The following is a 21,036-nucleotide window of genomic DNA, read 5'->3' as shown; positions in this document are numbered from 1 at the left end:
ATGACATATCTAAGGAAACCCAAGCCTTCTCTTAACATAAAATGGAAAAAAAAAAAAAACAGGGTGATATATAAAGATATTTACATTTGTGACTTGTAAGTAGCCTTCACTTCTACACAAAAGACCTCACCCTAGTAAATACTGTATTTTATAAAGTATAAAGATGAAATTATCCAGTCCACTCTGAATTATTGTAATGTTCTCATTTAAAACCACCATCTGTGAGAGATTATCTTATTTTATACCAAGGGAACATCCATTAAATATTCATCTCCCTCATCCTGGAAATGTGCTCATACAAGATCAGGGCCCTAAGGAGATATTAGTATTAGTCTCTGAATGAACCTTAGAATAGATACCTGAGAAGTTTACACCTAAAGAGTAGCATTCTTTTTAGGCTGAAAAGTGTGATTTCTGAAGGCTGCTTTTAATTTACACATTCTGAGGCCAATGAGTTAATTTACATTATCTTGGCAACGAGCAGTTATCACTTATTTTGTTTGATTTAAAAATAGTAAAAATTTGCAAAGGTAAAGTTTGTTAAAATACAGCATATACCTGCAAAAGTATTTGGGTGGAAATAAAAAGCTAACGTTGGCATAACTGCTGAAGGGGAAAATTGGGTAAATCATTCTCTTTTTCATAGAAGTTCCTAACTTCTAGATTACTTAATCACTGCTTCATTTTTTTATGCTTTATTTCCCTGACTTTGGTGAAAAAAATATACAGGTCACTGTGAACTAAGAGTAGTCCTTAAAATATTCATGCTGCCTTCCATTCTCCATACAACAGTAATGAGAAAATTGAACATTCTGTTCAATTACAGATAAAAAAAACTACTAAAAATTTCAAGTTATATATGCACACAAATAATACCTAAATCCAAGAAGAAAACAAAGCCTCCCCTCTCATTTCAGAGATATCCCAATAGGGTACTTCATATACGCAGTAAAAATATTTGAAAGCGTAACTTAATAAGCCATAATCACATCTACATCTAAAGCAAAATGGCAAAAGTAAGACTTTCATCGTAAACAGTGAAATAGGGCATAATGACAATTTGGAAAGAAAGAAGTTTCAAGATGCAATCTCATAACTGTTGGCTTAAATTGTCAACTTGCATTTCTAGTCTTCATTTAGAATAGTAGGAGTCTTCCACGGCAAGGTCCCTCTGCTAGTCTGTAATACGTGAAGAAGAAGAAAGAGGTCTGTTTACAAGATTCAACTTACCCTTAAGCAAAGAAGTAGAAAACACTACAAAGAAGGATTCTTGGTTAATACGAGAAGTCTAAGATTCAACATTCAAAATAACGATCCTTCTGCAATTTTTATGATATCTTCTAAAAAAACAAAAGCTAAATTCTTATGGGGAATTATGAATAAACAGAAGTTCAATTGGGAAAAACTATGGTAATAAAAGTACTTTTAAAAATGAGCTAACTACACTCAAAATGTTCTTTTCTGAAAGTAGAAGCTATTTCTGTGTCAAGTGCTAAAATGTAAGTGTGCATTAATACTGATACTATCATTATCAATACATTTACACTGAGTTCACTCTGCCAATGACTGTTAATGGTCACTTACGGCACACATCTGAGAGACAAAGTTTAATGATGTCTTCCCCTGGGGAAATTATACCATCGTAGGGAAAAAGGCACTAAGAGGTTGAAATGATAATTGCAACACAATGCAACAACTCCTTTGTTAGTAACATGTGATAGGTTTTCGTCAGAGGGGACCAACGATCGTCCCCGTTCTGGTATGGGAATGTCGCTTCTCCTTTCAGAGATGGAATCTGTTCCCCCTTGAATCTGGACTCCGTTTGTGACTTCTAGCGGCCAACAAAATGGTGGCAGAAGTGATGCTGTACCAGCTCTGGACCAAGGCTGTAAGAGGGCTAGCAGCTTTCGCTTTTGCTCTCTTGGACTCCAGCTGCTATGCTATAGGATGCTAGTTTAGCTGGCTGGAAAATGAGAGGTCCTGTGGGGAAGCCATGCAAGTGGGGCCATCCTAGTCATTTCAGCACCAGCACAGCTCCCCTATGACTGCAACCACACAAGTGAGCCCAAGCAAGACCAGCAGAACTATCCAGCTGAGTCCAATCAAATGAAGTGTAAGAAAAATGCAAACTGCTGCTGTTTTAGGCCACCAAGTTTGGGGATGGTTTGTTACGCAGAAATGGGTAAATTATTTAAAATAACTATGAAAATAATCATGGTGTTCATAGAGCTGTAGAATTTAATCTGGTTTTCCTAAGAATAATTAGATAGTAAAGGACAAAAAGTCAATTCTCACGAGTTCTCACCCAGAATGGAAGCATACTGCAAAGGTAAAAACACAAGCTCTATTCTGAAGTTAAACCCCAAATCCTGTGGCTAGATATGAATCACCTTAATCAACAAAGGAGAGGATCTACACTAGGGCACACCTTAGCACCCTCGTTCAATCGTAAGTTCATAGTGACTCAGAATATGGCGAAGCTTCATACAACAGCTCCAATTAAAAATATTACAATCAATTTGCTAACTATTCAGTATTAAAAGTTTTGAGTTTAAAATATTTCCCACATTACACTTCAGAAACCAGTATAACAGGACCCTACGAGCTGAGCCTCCTTCAAAAAAATGCTTTTTCTGAGATGTGGTTTAGTAGTATGACTCATGACTGTGCTAAGCTGTGCACTATGCAACCATGAACAGCATTTCTTTCTTTTGTAAAACTGAATGATAAGCTGTTACTCGAGTTCTTATTATTGACCATGAGGACACAAAAACCCATTTGGTAAATTCTAGTAGTTTAATTTCTGGGGAAATAGTTTCTGAATAAGAATTTTAGGCTTGTCTTCCCAGAAAATTAATCGTATCTTTATTACAGATATTAAGCAAAATTTAAAATGCCCCTATTTGTTTTTGCCTGCTTTTCTCTCACCTCCCACACTTCTTTCTCAGCCCATGGGATCTCATGCTGGCCTGAGTTCCTCTTGCAATTTCGCAATTTTCTCAGTTCCTCGGAAGAGCAATATCTGAATAACGGTATTAAGTATAATATAAATAAAACCCTTTAGATGTACCTCCCAAAGGACTTCATGTCCTCAAATCACTCAACTTGTCTCCCCAAACCACCACATCCAGTCTCTGAGTACAGCTGGTCTCAGGTAGTTATTAGCAAGACAGCTATAACACAAAATGATTAATCAAAATACTGCTCTAAATCTCTGATTTAGAGATGGATGCTTTGAAAAATCAAGAAAGGAGGCCATCAAGAGTGCAAGGTAGGGAGTTCCCATTGCAGCACAGAGGAAAAGAATCCAACTGGTATCCGTGAGGATACCGGTTTGATCCCTGGGCCAGGGATCGGGGTTGCTGTGAGCCATGTAGGACGCAGATGCAGGTTTGGATCCCGCATTACTGTGGCTGTGGTGTAGGCTAGCAACTGTGGCTCTGATTTGACCCGAGTCTGGGAACCTCCCATATGCAGGGAGAAAATCTAGCCCAAGAGCAGAGAACCACACTGGCAGTGCCTGGCAATGTGTCCTGGGGTGGGGAGTACCTTTGGAGAAGGGACAAGGCTACGAAGGATGGACACAAAAGGAGGGCGGGATGTACCTTGTAACTCCTTCCCTCACCTCCCTCAGGAAATCAGTGATTTCTCCATTGCTTACTGACAATTTCCAAGAATGGACTCTTTCTGGTGATGGAGAAAAATGATAAATTCTATCTTGAAGATAGTCTGGGTTCAAAACAGACACTACTTATAGATACAGCCAACTTCAGGATTATGTTTTTGTTTTTTTTTTTTTAAGTTCTGTTAAAAAAGAAAAAAAAAAGTGCTGCTGGAAGAGGTCACTCTTCTTGCATAAGAAGGAGAGCAAGGATATTAGCATTTTAGTCCCCAAAAGTTCTTTCTTAAACATACTGAAAAGAATGATACAATGCCTGGAGGGATTCCACATCGGAGACCCAAGAGAGAAGGATTTTCTACAAAATCTATGCATTTCAAACAAAAATACCATGTTTCCACAGAGGGCACAGAATATTCTGCAACAACGTGATTTATATGGTTCTCTTACTTTTTTGACATTTGTTTCTGAGCAACTGCCTGAATACATTCTATCTTTTTGCAAACTGTAGATAATAACATATGTTGGAAAAGTAAAAAACGGGTGATTATTTTCCACGTTCTCCTATCATTTTAATATTATTTGTTACTCTCTTTATATCTCTTCTTTAACCTCCTTTAGATTTCTTCAAAATATTGGCATTTACGTATGACCACTTAAATTGGGAAAAGTAGAATTAGTACAGAGGAAACAGCAGAGTTCAAAATATTCAATTAGGAAAAATTCCATACATCATTTAATCACATTTATAGGTATGGTTAAAGATTATCTACAATTATCACATAGTAAATTCCTTTTTGCTTTATTATAAACTGCAATCAAAAATAGGTTTCTGGAGTTCCTGTTGTGGCTTAGTGGAAACGAATCTGACTAGGAACCATGAGGTTGCGGGTTTGATCCCTGGCCTCGCTCAGTGGGTTAAGGATAGGGTGTTGCAGTGAGCTATGGTGTAGGTCACAGACACGGCTCAGATCTGGGGTTGCTATGGCTGTGGCCTAGGCCGGCAGATACAGTTCTGATTGGACCCCTAGCCTAAGAACCTCCATATGCCACAGCGCAGCCCTAAAAAGCAAAAAAAAAAAAAAAAAAAAGTAGGTCTTCTAGTATCTGTTATTGTTTTATAAATAGATAAGTTACTCTATTGAGCTTATAACTTCTTTATTAATGGTTATACATTCATTCAGGAAACAGCCAGTTTGTTCCTCCAAAGTGTGTTGATAGATAATGTAAACACTCAGTATGACAGATCGGTTATACCCTAGTTTCCAAGAGGCATCCTTCCCATTCTGTGAGGGAGGAACAACTCTTTGGGGGGCACAGGGATGCCTGCTATCTGTGATGCTTCCCATTAGATGCCAGAGTACCCACCCATCACTGTCACAACCAAGAACTCTCCCCACCCTTCCAAATGCCCCCTGAGGGGTGATAACAATCACTCCCCCAGTAAAGAATTACTAGATTCTCTTTATAATTTAGGAAGGAATAAAAATCTTTTAAACAAATCTGAAACCAGTGAAACCTCCACTTAACTGGGAAACCATAATAATCTACTTTTGCAACTGTAGCATTAGCAGGACTGTAACAAGCTTTATGGTCTCGTTTGTATTTATAGCATAGCTTGTGCTAAACATTTTTGAAGGAGTGAGAAGTTTACATTTGCAATAATATAGAAAGCTTACAGGGAAACCATGCTTAAGTTTAGTAACTACAACATGGTCTGCTCATGAATCAACTGGCCTCAGGTACATTTCTTTTAACTACTTCAAAATCTCCTTTCTTTGAGAAAAATACTTAAATGATACACCTAAGTAATTCATTCTAATCAGTATTCCACAATTGTGGACAAAAGGAAAACAAAGATTTTTATAGATTTGTCTAAAACTATTCTGATCACTGAAATTTGTTTGGTTAAATACTCGGCTACATCAATATTTTATTAAATCTTTCTCTTTTTGTTAAATTGTGGGGAAAGACAAGGAAACAGGAACACAGAGAAGTTAGTAAGGAGAAAAGAGAAAACAAAATATTTTCAATTCTCAACTGCTCTAAGAAGTGCAGTATCCATGCCATTTTGGTTTTATCAAACTGATTTCAAAAAAATTATAAGTATTTAAAAATTGAGGAAATAGATTCATGCTTCTTAACAGTTCTAAGTCAAAGAGAACCTTCCTCTGCTAACCTCTGTTATGCAGTCTCAATGCAGCACAGGGTGAAGGTACTTTATGAGTATGTTTTCTAACTTTGTCTCACAGCTTTTCAGCAGCAGCATCTCCACTTTACCAATGGTGAAACTAAGCTTCAATCTTGTCACACCACCCATGTGTCATTAAAACCACATAAGAAAATAGTAATGATCAACAAGATAAGTGGAAAACTCGTTAAAGTCACACTTGATGTAAGTTATCCATGTTGGGTAACTTCAAAATGGGTAGCAGAAAAATGAAGAGGAGAAAAAAATGTCTTTTTGTGATTTCCCATCCTCTCTAAAAAGAAATTCAGCTACTAAAGGTATCTTACTACATATCCATGCTCATTCATTCATTCATTCAACAAATGTATCTATCTACAACAAATATGATCAAATTATTCTATCATGCATCAGTTTTCTAAATGCTAGGGATATGTAATTTAAAGTTTTGGAATAAAAAGTAAATATGCAATCAACTATAGAACATTTGGCGAAAAATGTTAAATATAAGTCGTATGTGGATCCTACTAATAGAGTAACATAAAATACATTAAAAAGCAAATTAGGAGTTCCCACTGAGGCTCAGTGGTAATGAACCTGACTAGTATCCATGAGGATGTGGGTTGGACCCCTGGCCTTTCTCACTGGGTTAAGGATCTAGCATTGCCATGAGCTGTGGTCACAGATGCAGCTCAAGTTTCTTTATGCTGTGGCTGTGGCATAGGATGGCAGCTGCAGCTGATTTGACCCCTAGCCTGGGAATTTCCATGTGTTGCACCTGCAGCCCTAAAAATCAAAAGCAGAAAAAAAAAAAAAGCAAGTTAAAATAAAATTGAGAAGAGTTCATTATAGCAAATAATCAGAATAAATATCCCTACATAAATTTGACTTCCCTTTATATACTTTTACCTTTATCTTAATAATTTCACTTTTTGACATAGTGAATAAAATTTCACATTGATCATTGTAGGGTCTTTTTTTTTTTAAATAATGGGCTTAGTATACACAACTTTATGTATGGAAGTGCTTAACTTTAATATGTCTACATGCTCAATAAAGATAATATAAAATATGAATTTAATTCTCTAAGGAATTTATTTATTAAAATTACTGTTATGCTAATGACTAAAGGTCTCATTTGCCTGTACCCTGATATAATGAAATGTTATTTTTATTATAATAAAATGCAATAAAAATCTTTCCCTGTTTTATTATTATTATTTTAAAGCCTCCCTATAAATCTTCTACTAACAAGAACAGTATTTAATCAAAAGATGCCCCCATTAAAGACACAGCAATGATGGTAACATCTTAAAGTTTTTATTGTATTGTACAGTTTAAAATTCACTTTCTCTTTTATTCTACATGTCAATTCTGTTATGCAGATATTATTATTATTCCCCCATTTTATAGATGGAAATATTGAGGCTTAAGGCAGTTGTTTTGCTTGTGTCAAATCACACAGCTAATTAAGGAAGTTGGGCAACATTCATTTTTCTTCAGGGCTTTAATCACATTAAAATGAGATTTTAATTTCTCATTTCATACTAATAACAAATTTAAAATATCTCAATATGCCGGGAAAATCCATGTTTCAGTCCTTACATATTTTTGATGTAAGTAAACATCTTAATTACGGATATGACTTACATGAAGAAGTTTTCACCCCAATTTACTGTAACTCTGTCTTAACTCCAGTATAAAAGTTACTCTACATTGTTACTTGTGAAAAAGGTGTCCGGGAGATTGTGAACCAACACAGAGGAAAATACAGGAAGGGAAGGGGAAAGATAGATAAGGAGGGAGAGACAGAGAGAAGAGAGAACAAACATCCAGCAGTACTGATAATGAATTATTTGCTTAGTTACCATAAAAGTAGTAATTACACTGTAACTCCATGGGAACAATGGTAATTTCACAGTAGCTCACATTACTGTTATCATCCTATATTCTGATAACTGTGAAATTAATCTGTGGCTGTACTGTAAGTGTTGGCCATAAGCTGTTCCCTTGGTAACAGTATTATGCTACCATAGAGAAGGAATGTTTGGCAGTAAAATGGGCAGCAGCAAGCTGATTATACAAGAAATAGCTTCTATACACATAGCATAGCAATCACCCTTGGAAAAGCTACATGGCTTTCCAAAAGAGTTCCCTCTGTTCTCTGCCCAATATCTGTTGACTATAGTTAGTTCAAATGAATAGCAAGTAATGATCAAATTACCAGTTTATATTTAGTAACAAGGCCTTCTTATCTTTAAAAACTGCAGGGAGAAAGTACAAAAATGCAATGCACTTACCTTGCTCTCTTTTCCCTTTCCTCCCCTGAAATTATTACCATGTTATTAGAAGCCATACAAATGTATATATAAACACACACATACACACTTCAATGAAAATGCATGCATGCAGCTGATAGCCAGACAACCCTTAGGTATAAACAAAGTTACTAGACATATTTTTAAAACAATTTTGCTTAAGGAAACTCATTTAAGAAGGAAGATCTGTTACATGTGCAGTCTACTACCTCCAAAGTCACAGAAGGAAAAATTGAACATTTGGCCAAAAGGATAGTAGCTTAGATTTCTATTTTTTCTTTTTCAACATGAAATATTGAAGAGAGTATACACTAAAGTGGAAAAGCATAACTGTGCGATATCCTAAGAAATTCTGAATTAGGGGTGTGTATTTTAAAAGCCATGCATCCTGAGCTTTGGATGGCTTAACAACCCAGAGGCAGAGGCCAGATTTTCCAGTTTACCCTTTCTTTCAAGACACTAACCAGGCTGACTATCACTTCAGGATGGTAACAAATTGGCTGGGCCTGCTGTTTAGCTAATATTTATGTGTCTGTGGTAAACTGAACACTATGAAACTGGCACTATCTTACCACTTATCAGATACAAAACTCAAATACGAATCCTTCAGAGTCTAGTGAGTCTTTCCTAAATTCTGAAATGATCAAACTCTACATATAACTGAATCTTAAGATTGATGATTAAGCTCTGATGAGTTGTATTTTCCTTCTATATATGCTACGCAAGGTGAAGGGTTACTAGAAGTCTTTTATTTGGCATATCATGGATTTCTGTCAGCCTAACTTTTGGAACTATTAGGTTCTGACAAGTTCTGAGGAAATGTTAAATCACAGATAGAAACGTATTCATCTTAATTGGCTCCTACCCACCCATCATTTATTTTTCCAAAGTACCTGGCACATAGCAGGTTTACAGTATTTGCTTAATCACTGAATAAATATTCTCAAAATCCTTACTTGGCTACATTCCCAACAAGGACATTCACAGTCATCTCCTCTGACATCTACTTCTCCAGAGTTATTCTCTTCATTTAGATCTCTGGACAGCATCTCCACAATATCTTGGAAAAAATTAATGAGAAATGGGAAATGATAGGATATTATTTTGTTTTCATAAGAACTAACCCCACACAGGCTAACTACAAACTAAGCTAATAAACTATGATTTAATAGAATTATCCGTGACAACCCAATAAATGGTGAAATCATTTTTGCTCTTATGAATCTACCATTTAAACAGTGTAGGACCATAGGCAAGTTTCTTGACCCACTTGAATCTTAGTCTTTTCATACATAAAATGGGTATAATAATAGTACCTGCCTCCTGGGATTATTGTTAGGGAGAAACAAGATAACCCATGCAAAGTATTTAGCACAGAATTGAAAAACAGATCATGATAAACATTTATGTTATTGCTATAATCTATTAAACGAACACATCTAAAGTAATTAAGATATATTCACTTCAGTGATTACATTATTATCTACCATATCATGTGGCCCAAATATGTTCAAAAACTTTTGCTGAATAATTTTCTTTGTTAGTTCGGTGTTGAAACAGCGGTATTGAAAAACAAACAGATCTTGGTGTCAGGCAGACAAGAGTATAAGCTGCAGCTTGGTCATTTCAGAGTTCCCATCTGCAAATTACTGAAGCATTTTGAATCTTATTTTTCTGTCCATTAAAAAGGGTAGTGATTAGAAGTGTCTTCTTGCTTCTTCTATTGCTAAAATAAAATTCATACTCCTTGCTACAGCCAACAGATCGTGTACTGTTTTAGAACTCATCTTCTTCCACCAAATTCCACCCACACTGCCTTCTTCAGACCTCAAATATGCCAAGCTTGGGCCCATATCAAGGTGGGCCTGGAAGCCCATGTACCTTACTTGAGCGATACACCCCACCCACACCCTGACCCGTGGAAAGCAATATGGAGGCACAGAGGATTCATGCAATGGGTAGTCGGGCACATTACATCAACTAAAATAAGGCTCCCAGGAAGTGTGTACATTTGAGCAACTTTATTATTTCTTAGGAATCACTAACAATTATCCTAGCCTTGCAATAAAATGTAGATCTGATTTGTGTGATCTATCAGCCAATTTTCATGGAAATTACTGAGTATATTACAGTACATTCTAGAGGCAAATTTAAACTTGCATGAATCAGTTCCCATCCTGAAAAAAAAAAAAAAAAAACTACCACTTGAAAGTCCATGTTAGTTGTCTGAATTGACAAAGGTGAAGTACAAACTATGTGATCCACCATAACGTGAAATAAACACGTACTGCTACTCTGTGATTTCGGTCTTTATCCCAGTCTGACCTATTTCTTGAGATTATTACCTCAAGATGCTCTCCCATGGAGTTTTCACTGAGAATACTTTAATCCAGCTTCTTAAAAATATGTAACAAATTACTAGGGTCTCAATAACATCAAAACTCCTATGTTTCAAAAATGATACATGAAAAACATAATCTCCAGTGAATGTAACTAAAGTATTTTCTACCTGCAGCGTTGGATTGTTCCATTGGAAGAGAGCACAAACAAATATAAGTTCACGTGCCAAAACTAGAGCCTTGTTGTGACTTCAAAGTGTATTCCTTCTGAATTTGCTAATTAAAACATCCCACAGCTCCAACATGAATCTCTTACCCTCTCATTTTGCTTGCTCAATTCCCCCATTCTGTGTTTAGGTTCTTCAAGACTTCTGTTATACTCCGTGTTGCAAAGTGGCTAAAGTGAAGATGCTGGAACTAGACTATCAAATGGTTAAAGTCCCTGATTTGCTGTTTATTATCTGTGTAACCTTAGGCATGGTTCTCTTCACTGTGAAATTAATGTAAGAGTAATACCTTGAATTTTAGTTACCTACCTCATAGGATAATCACAAGAATTAAGTGAGTAATCATATGTATTTAGAAAAGTTGTCGGCGTAAGCTAAGTAAGCGATAAATTATAGCTGTTATTATTACTAAAGCCTTTCTTCTATTTAGTTTATTCCTTTTTTTTAACTTGGCCTAAACTCCATTTTTAATGATTTTAGAGAACATTTTTATAAAGACGTCTATCCCCTTGTTACTAGGTTCTTCCATTACGCCTTTCTTGAAAAGTCATATTCTAGATGAAAACATTCACATCCAGAGAGAAAACCAGACATGCATACAGAAAGCCAGCATCATAATACAGCCAGTGTCATGAATTAATTGAGCTCTCAAGACTCCATAGCAATGGGACATATTTCTCAGTCAGCTTCCCACTCTTCCATTCTCTTTCATCTTTCCTCCTGATTTCCAAGTCATTTCTGTTGCATTCTTTCACTGTTGGCAGGTAACTTTCTATTTTTTTTTTTTTTAAATCTGGAATGCTTCGTGAATTTACATGCCATCCTTGCACAGGGGCCCTACTAATCGTCTCTGTATCATCCCAATTTTTGTATATGTGCTGTCGAGGCGAGCCTCCTCCTTTCTATGGAGGGTGGTGCTCCCTTACAGAGCTGCCACCAATTCTCTAAAACTGTAACGACCACTGCCTTTTCTTCTACTCTATCGAGGTGGTGTTTCTGGCCCTCTTCCTATCAAAGGCAAATCCCCACAGGGGTAATTGGATTCCACCTCCTTTTACTATCTCTAAAGTCACATGCTTTCAATTTTCACCTCTTCTTTTATTTCCAAGAAGCTCCTTCTTGGCATGTAATTATTTTAGTCACTCCAATGTGACAACATTCTTCCCTGAATCCTGCATCTCCTGCCTCCTATGCACAGCCAAAACGCCAAAAAAGTGTGTTGTCTGTGCTGAATGTCCCCATTTTCTTCCCTCCTCCTCATTTCCTCATTGATTCCACAGTTCATTCCAGTCTAGTTTCTGTTCCTATTTCTCCATGGATTTGGCTCATGTTACTATGTCCAGGACACTGAATCCAGGGAACACTTTTTCAGATCTCCTCTTACTGGATCTTTCAGAAGCATTCTATAAAGCTGTCTACTCCCTTTAACTTAGAACATTTTAAAACACTATATTTTCCCCTTGCCTATTTGGTCATTCCCCAATTTTCTTTGTTTTCCCCTTCTTTTCCTGAATAGTTGTTAATACTGAAGTTCTTCAAGATAATACTGTGGCTTTTTGTCTCATTCTATATTCATTTCCATGGCATCAATCATATCCCTATACCTATCATCTGTATGTCCTACATTCTCAGATCCTCACACTATAGCCCGTCTCTGTCCTAATCTCTGGATGCGTATGTCATATAGAATTATTAAGCTATTCATTTATTGCTCACTCAACAAATACTAACCAAGCATTTGTCATGCCCCAGGCATGTGCTAGGGATGTACAGAGGACAAACACAAAACACTTCCTGCCTTCACCAAGCTTTATTCTATCGAGGGAGATGCATTAAATATAAACAAGTAATATATATGGTAAATTTGATAGTTATGAATTCTTTGGAGGAAAGTAAACTTTGGAAAGATGGATGAAAAATGTTGATAATGTCAGCTGGGTTACTTTTAGATAGCAGCCAAGGAAGGTGCCCCTAAGAAGGTTAACATTTGGGGAGTTCCCGTCATGGTGCAGTGGTTAACGAATCCGACTAGGAACCATGAGGTTGCGGGTTCGGTCCCTGCCCTTGCTCAGTGGGTTAAGGATCCGGCGTTGCCGTGAGCTGTGGTGTAGGTTGCAGACGCGGCTCGGATCCCGCGTTGCTGTGGCTCTGGCGTAGGCCGGTGGCCACAGCTCCAATTGGACCCCTAGCCTGGGAACCTCCATATGCCGTGGGAGCGGCCCAAGAAATAGCAACAACAACAACAACAACAACAACAAGACAAAAAGACAAAAAAAAAAAAAAAGAAGGTTAACATTTCAGTTCTTCTGAGAGGAAAACTTAGGACAGAGAGGAAGTGCATATCCAGGGGCAGAGGGAACAGCAAAGGCAAAGGATGATTCCTCTCTCTTTTCTTCCTTTTTTCTGTTTTCTGTGCTACTTTTTTATGGTTTGTCCCTCCCCCAATTGAATTTTCAGCCTTGTATAATAACCATTTACTGCCTAGCATTTTTTAAAATTTCCTATGCCTTTTCTTGTTTACTTTTCAATAAGTGAACATATAATTTTATTATTTGGCGAGTAGTATCTTATCCCCGTGCTAAAAGATTTTATTTTCGAAGTAAGCAGGATACAAGGGATAAACAAAATAAATGAAATTAAAATATATCAGAATGTCAGTTGAGTTTTTACTTTGCAGAGGGCCCTATGCCTAACAGGAAAGAAGATACAGAGGAGCCCGATAGTAGTGGGGAGAGGTATGACTGAGAGGTTAAGACACAAAGTCACACTGTTCAGACTACATATTCCAAAAGGTTGGCAGTGAAACGCCTTCCAGATAAATTTGTAGTTGGATACAGCACAATTCTGACTGTTGGCTCTTAGTGAATTTTTTCAGTTTTTAAAAACTATTTAATTATGAACATATGAACATAAGCCTTAATTAAGACAAATCTTTCTTCTGCCTGAATAAGGACTGCCAAAATGGCAAAGGGCAAGACTAGAAGTTTCTGTCTAAACTCATTTCACTGTCTCCACACTGACATACAATGTGCCATGCTGCTGGATGCCATGCTGCTGGAACCACTAAGCACATTCTCACACAGGTTCAGGGCCGTCTCTACGCCAAGAGGAACTCTGGACTTGTATAAGAAATACACGATGAACCACTGGGTCAGAAGCAGTTTCTACCGCTCAGGGTACCATGTGTTGCTCTCGGGTGTCCAGATATGCTCCTCAGACATTTCTGTTACTAAGACTCCCAGCTTTACCTTTTCAAGACTCACTGTCTGAGATGCTGACTTTGGGGATCATATTCTCTTTAGTGCAAATGTCAGAGCGCTCTTACTTTTCCTTCTTGTCTGGGCTGATCTTCCAGAACTCTAGACGTCCTACTATTAAAAAATACATGTTTTAAATTTCTGCAAATCTAATGAACATATTTTCCCTCTCAGGCCACAGAATCCAACATATGGCCCTGAACTGATTTCAGGTTTTTTTCTTAAAGAGTTCTATTAAATCCTTTATCAGTCTTTTTTTTCTTTTTACACGATGGTGGTTGTTAACTTACACCGCCAGTATTATTTTTTTCTAAAACTAAACCGAACTGATTCATCAAGACAAAGTCAAGTAAATAGACATCTACAAAAAACTTGATACAGGCAAAAGCAGCATTTAAATGATTCAAAGTTTTGTTCTTACATGTCTTCAACATATTAGTTTATTACTCTTTGCAAATAAACACATTATTTTCTCAAAGATATGAAATTATCACAATAAAAGCAAATTAAATATATTAAATGCTGTATAATTATCTCATTTATATGGCTAAGGTTATTAGCTTATATATGATGTCTTTAAAATAACTCCCATTTGCAGTTACATTTCAAACTGCAGATGTGACGTACCAGCCAGGAGGAAAGCCACAATTCCTGCTGTGCTAAACTTACTGAAACAAATAGAAAAAACGCTTTATTGTGTTTTGTTCCTGTCTTACTATTTTGTAATTGGACTACTCTATAGGAAATACTCTTCTTTATAATATATTATTGAGTTACTATAATAATCTTGTTTCATGCTCTTCCTCTATAGAAAACATAAGAATTTCTGAATTATTATTTTAGACATGGGATAAAAATAATGTGACAAAAAATTTAAAGACATTAATCAAAAGGTGTTCTAGAACTAACTGTAATGGCAATTGCTCCTAATAAGACGACTGAATGTATTTTTTGACAATGGATATATGGGCACACATACTTATACCCAAATATCTATGAAATGGAACTACACAGAAAGAGAGATGAGAGGCATTCTGAAAAAAAGGGTCTTCCTTAAACTTTTTAAAATGATGGACAACATATATGTTACCATTCAAAGATTACAAAGTTGTTGGTTTTTTTCAATTATTAAATAAAATATGGCTACAAAGCAAAGTTTCCTCATATAAAAAGTAGTCTTGAAATTTATATAAGGAGATAATCACTCACAGTTATACTCAACAATGGTTATACATTATCATGTGTTCCATGGTTAATTTTGTCAAAATAAATAACTTCTATGAAAGTGCTAATATCTTCATCAAAGAATTAAGACGATCTTTAGAAAATGCTTGATAAATCTACCTCATCTTTCTCCCTGGATTTCACAGGTAAAACCACCTTTAAAGTGAATTTTGTCACTGAAGTAAATTAATTTATGGTTTTGAAGCTAGAGTAGCTTTATGAATAATTATACTAATAGCAAAAAAATGTCATTTCTAGTAGTAATGAAAAATCTTATCACATTCTCTTTAGAAAAAGACAAACCTGTTAATACGTCAAATGTTAATTTTTTTGGCCATGCCTACGGCATGTGGAAGTACCCATGCCGGAGACTGAGCCCACACCACAGCAGCAACCCAAGCCACCGCAATGACAATGCCGCATCTTCAATTTGCTGTGCCACAAGGGAACTCCAAATGTTCTTTTCTTAAAGCTAATTCTCAATTAATGAAGACATCTTTGGGGGGAGGGGGAGTACATGTAATGGTATATACCATCTAATTTAGAGTTTCATATATAAATAACATCTGTTCCTTAAGTACTATCAGTATTTACTGTGGAACAGATTATAAGCATACCAGAAATCTTTATTTCACATAAAAGCACATACAGAATTACTTCAGGAATAAAAACACTTGTGAATATAACAGTAACAAAAAAAATAGAAAAGAATTAAACATAAATCAAATCACACCCTACGGTACAATGTCCTAAATCTCTGTCCTAAAACTCACTTTTGTGAGGATTTTAACATGTCATACAAATTCATTAAGAAAAATGAATGAATGTATTTATTTCATAAAACTTTAATTAGACACATCTTACACTGTGTCTTTGACATTATCCATCCCTACAGACTCTCACTGATATTTATCTTCTTAGACCAAAGTCTAAGTCATTTGATTGTATGCACCCAGGTATAGCATACTCAGTGATACAGAACTCTCTCTTGAGTAAAGAAGAGGGAATTAAAGAAATTAGAAAATAACAGGTTGCATATTCTAGTTGTAAAAATAGATGCTTTAGGAAAAGTAATTGCTTAAGTGGTCATATAAAAAGTCCAATTAAAACTAATTTAGCTTTCTCTCTCGGGATTTGTAAGCCTATACTGTTGAACACTGAACTGAGTTTTCAAGACCAATTGGTAACTAATTCTTACCAAAGTAGTGAATTGTTTCATTTGCATGTAAGTTAATCTGACTGTATACTATTTTGGTTTTTTTTTAATAAAAAGGTAAATACTAACTTGAGACTAAAATATTTTGTTAAAATAACCAATGACCTACGTCTACTGGGAATCTGAGGTTAAGAGATGAAAACTATTGCCTTTGGAATGGATTAACAATGTATAGCACTGGGAACTATATCTAGTCACTTATGACGGAGAATGATAGAGGATAATGTGAGAAAAAGAATGTATATATGTATGTATGACTGGGTCACTTTTCTGTACAGTAGAAAATTAACACAACACTGTAAATCAACTTAACGGAAAAATAAAAATCATTTTTAAAATAATAAATAAAAAAGAAATAAAAAATTTTAAAAAAATTAAAAAGAAATATAAATTGAAAAATGTTTAGAAAAATAAGACTCATCAGAGATTAGTTTACTAAAAGTTGCCATCAGTTCTAGGGACAGAGCCAAAATCAGAATTCTGGAAGTGTAGGAGATGAACTGAAAGGCAAAGCAAATTAGTTTTGGTTTTAAGTAGTTGAGTTTGAGGTTCCTGACATGTAAATGTCAAACAAGCATTTATAGCTGTGGCTCTGAGGTTCAAGAGGGTGATATGTCAGATAATACAGATTTAGGAGACACTAACTAATACACAGACTATGAAAAAAGGCAAAATAAGTAGATAAGTAAAGGCATGGATTAAAGTGAGAATAAGGTGAGAAGAGGACTCAAGATGAAAGCTTTTCATTTGCTTATGTTTTAGAGAAAATGGGGGGGAAAACAATATATTAAATATCCTGCTTGAGGAGTTCCCATTGTGGTGCAGCGGAAACAAATGAATCCCACTAGTATCCATGAGGATGCAGATTTGATCCCCAGCCTCACTCACTTGGTTAAGGATCCAGCATTGCTGTGGGCTGTGATGTAGGCCAGCAGCTGCAGCTCTGATTCCACCCCTAGCCTGGGAACTTCCACATGCCACAGTGCGGCCCTAAAAAGCAAAATATATATATATATAATTAAATAAAATTAAAAAAAGAAATGAATAATAATAACAAAAAACAACCCACAAGATTTGTTTTTCTCTGAAGTTATAATGACATATAATTTGCTTATATTCAAACAGCACATAACTTTGATCACCAACACACTGTGTTAAGGTAGACAAAAGGACTCAGCTTCTAGGCAGAATGTACAAGGTCACTGTAGGTTCATCAATGTTCAAAGTACCAAAAAAACTACAAAAAAAAAAAAAAACTGGATAAACCACCAACATATTTTTAGAGGCATCAGAGATCTGAAAAAGCAAGGATAATTACATGAACTGAAGTTCCTTGAGAAGGGAGAATATTCTCAAGATGAACTGAGGAGAAATTGAGGGAAAGGATGTTAAAACTGGAAAATTAAGAGGATGAACACATGCCTGTTTCCCTACTGGACATATGCAGAAATCTAGGGGTGTGTGGGCGACTTAAAGAGTGAGGCTAAAAAATTCTAAAAGGCAGACAGGAGAAACAGAAGGGGGAGGGAGAGGGAGTGGGGGTATGAAATGAAAACTGTTAGAACCAAAAGGAAAAAATCGAGACATAGTTGAATATTTCAACAATATTCTCTCAGAAGAAAAATATTCAAATAAATAAAAATCAGAAAAGATATTGATGATCTATCAACCGCCTCTCACTGACATTCATAGGACAGTACACCCAACAATTGCAGAATAAACCTGAAACATTCAGCAGGGATAAACCATATGCTGAGACAAAAATAAAATCTCTAAGATTTTAATATTTTGAAAGTTGATTTTTAGCCTCACTCCACACATATGAAACTCTGCTAACATCAACACCCTGCACCAGAGTGTTAGTTTTTTTGCAATTGTTAAACCAACATTGATACATATTTATTACCAAACTCCATTGTTTACATTAGGGATCACTTAGTGTTTTACATTCTATGGGCTTTGAAGAAAAAAGTATAATGACATGTATCTACTATTATAGTATCACACAGAACAGTTTCTCTGCCCTAAAATCTACTGTGCTCCATTGATTCACACTTTCCTTCCAAACCGTGGCAGCTCTTGATCTTTAAACTTTCTCTAAAATAGCCTTGCCTTTTCAAAAATGTCTTGTATTTGGAATCATATAGTCTGTAGCTTTTTCAGGTTGTCCTCTTCCATTGAATAATACGCGTTTAAGCTTCCTCTATGTCTTTACGTGGCTTGATAGCTCACTTGCCTCTTCCATTGAATAATACACGTTTAAGCTTCCTCTATGTCTTTACGTGGCTTGATAGCTCACTTGATTTGGCACTGAATAAATAAGTCACTGTGCCTGGATATACCACAGTTTATTTATCCATTCATCTACTAAAGGACATCTTGGTTGCTTCCACCTTCTACAATTACAAATGAAGCTACACTAAACATCTGTGTGCCGGTCTATGTGTGGACATACGTTTTAAATTCATTTAGATAAATATCAAGAAGCAAGACTGCTGAATCATATAGTAAGGGTATGTTAATTTTTGTAAGAAACTGCTGCACTATATTCCAAAGTAGCTGTACAATTTTGCAGTATCATTAGCAGTGAAAGAGTTTCTTTCATTCACATCCTTGTAAGCATTTGGAGTTTTTGCCGTTTTGAATTTTTACCATTCTAATGCAAACACAATAGCATCTAATTTCAATTTGCAATCCCTAATGATGTATAATATTAAACATCTTTTCACTTGCTTATTTTCCATCTCTATATATTCTTTGGTGAGATGTATATTCAGATCATTTGCCCATTTTTTAAATCAAGTTTCTTTCTTATCATTGAGTTTTAAGAGTTCATTATTTGTATTGGGTAACATCCTTTATCAAATACGCCTTTTAAAAACATTTTTCCCGTTGCTTGCTTTGGCAGCATATACACTAAAATTTGAATGATACAGAGATTAGCATCCCCTGCACGAGGATGACACACAAATTAGTGAAGTGTTCTATATTTTCAAGTTATTCAGTACTGTGTAATAAACCTATATGGGAAAAGAATCTCAAAAGGAATGGAGATTCACACACATACACACACACACACACACACACACACACACACACACACACAACTGATTTACTTTGTTATACACCTGAAAACTAACAATTTTGTAAGTCAACTATACTCCAATAAAATTTAAAATTAATTAATTAATTTCCCAGTATGTAGTTTGTCTTATCTTGTTGGCAGTGTCTCTCTCTCTCTCTCTCTCTTTTTTTTTTTCCTGCTTTTTAGGGCCGCAGCCCAGGCATATGGAGGTTCCCAGTCTAGGGGTCGAATTGGAGCTACAGCTGCGGGCCTATGCCACAGCCGCAGCAATACCAGATCCTAGCTGCGTCTGTGACCTACACCACAGCTCAGGGCAACACCAGATCCTTAACCCACTGGGTGAGGTCAGGGATCAAACTGGCAACTTCATGGACACCAGTCAGATTCGATTCCACTGCGCCATGACAGGAACACCTTGGCAGTGTCTTCTGTGGAGAAAAAATTATGATTGCAATGAGGTCCAGATTATTCACTCTTTTTTTCATAAATATGCCTTGGTATCATATTTAAAAGTCATCAGTAACTCAAGATTATCTGTTTTCTCCTATGTTACCTCCTAAGAATTTTATAGTTTTGCATTTTATTTTTATTTTTTAAGATTTTTATTTTTGGAGTTCCCATAATGGCTCAGCAGTTAGCAAACCCAGCTAGCATCGATAAGGATGTGGGTTTGAACTCTGGCCTTGCTCAGTGGATTAAGGATCCGGCGTTGCCGTGGTCTGTGGTGTAGGTCGCAGACATAGCTCAGATCCTGCAGTGCTGTGGCTCTGGCGTAGGCCGGAGACTACAGTACCGATTGGAACCCTAGCCTGGGAACCTCCATTTGCCACAGGTGCAGCCCTAAAAAGACAAAAAGACCAAAAAAAAAAAAACAAAAAAAAGATTTTTATTTTTTCTATCATGGTTGATTTACAATGTTCTTTCCATTTCTGCTGTACAGCAAAGTGACCCAGTCATATACATTTTTTTCTTTTTCTCACATTATCCTGCATCATGTTCCATCACAAGTGACTAGATATAGTTCCCTGTGCTATACAGCAGGACCTCATCACATTATCCACTCCAAATGCAATAGTTTGCATCTACTAACCCCAAACTCCCAGTCCATCCCACTCCCTCTCCCTTCCCCTTGGCAACCACAAGTCTGTTCTCTATGTCTATGAGTATGCTTCTTTTCTGTAGATAGATTCACTTGTGCCATATATTAGATTCCAAATAAAAGTGATATCATATGCGATTTGCCTTTCTCTTTCTGACTAACTTCACTTAGGATGAGAGTCTCTAGTTCCATCCATGCTGCTACAAATGGCATTATTTTTTTCATTTTTATGGCTGAGTAGTATTCAGTTGCGTGTATATACCACATCTTCTTAATCCATTCATCTATTGATAGACATTTAGGTTGTTTCCATGTTTTGTCTACTGTGAAGAGTGCTACAATGAACATACAGGTGCATGTATCTTTTTCAAAGAAAGTTTTGTCTGGATATACGCCCAGGAGTGGGATTGCTGGGTCATATGGTAGTTCTATATTTCATTTTCTGAGGTACCTTCATACTGTTT

At 36.2% G+C, this 21,036-nt stretch overlaps 1 protein-coding gene, 1 non-coding gene and 1 pseudogene across 3 annotated transcripts in view; 1 reads left to right on the top strand and 2 right to left on the bottom strand.

Annotated features, from left to right (window-relative positions):
- DPYD (dihydropyrimidine dehydrogenase) overlaps nucleotides 1-21,036 on the bottom strand; it is a 787,163-nt gene that overhangs the window by 632,258 nt on the left and 133,869 nt on the right. The gene's annotated exons all lie outside the window — the stretch shown is intronic.
- LOC125130217 (U6 spliceosomal RNA) lies at nucleotides 11,479-11,583 on the bottom strand. The gene has a single exon (XR_007135709.1). It is a non-coding gene; the product is annotated as a U6 spliceosomal RNA (small nuclear RNA).
- Nucleotides 19,285-19,382, top strand: LOC125130216 (uncharacterized; annotated as a pseudogene).

Source organism: Phacochoerus africanus, chromosome 6, assembly GCF_016906955.1.
Source record: "Phacochoerus africanus isolate WHEZ1 chromosome 6, ROS_Pafr_v1, whole genome shotgun sequence".
Taxonomy (NCBI): Eukaryota; Metazoa; Chordata; class Mammalia; order Artiodactyla; family Suidae; genus Phacochoerus; species Phacochoerus africanus.
This window is presented reverse-complemented; position numbering and strand designations above follow the sequence as displayed.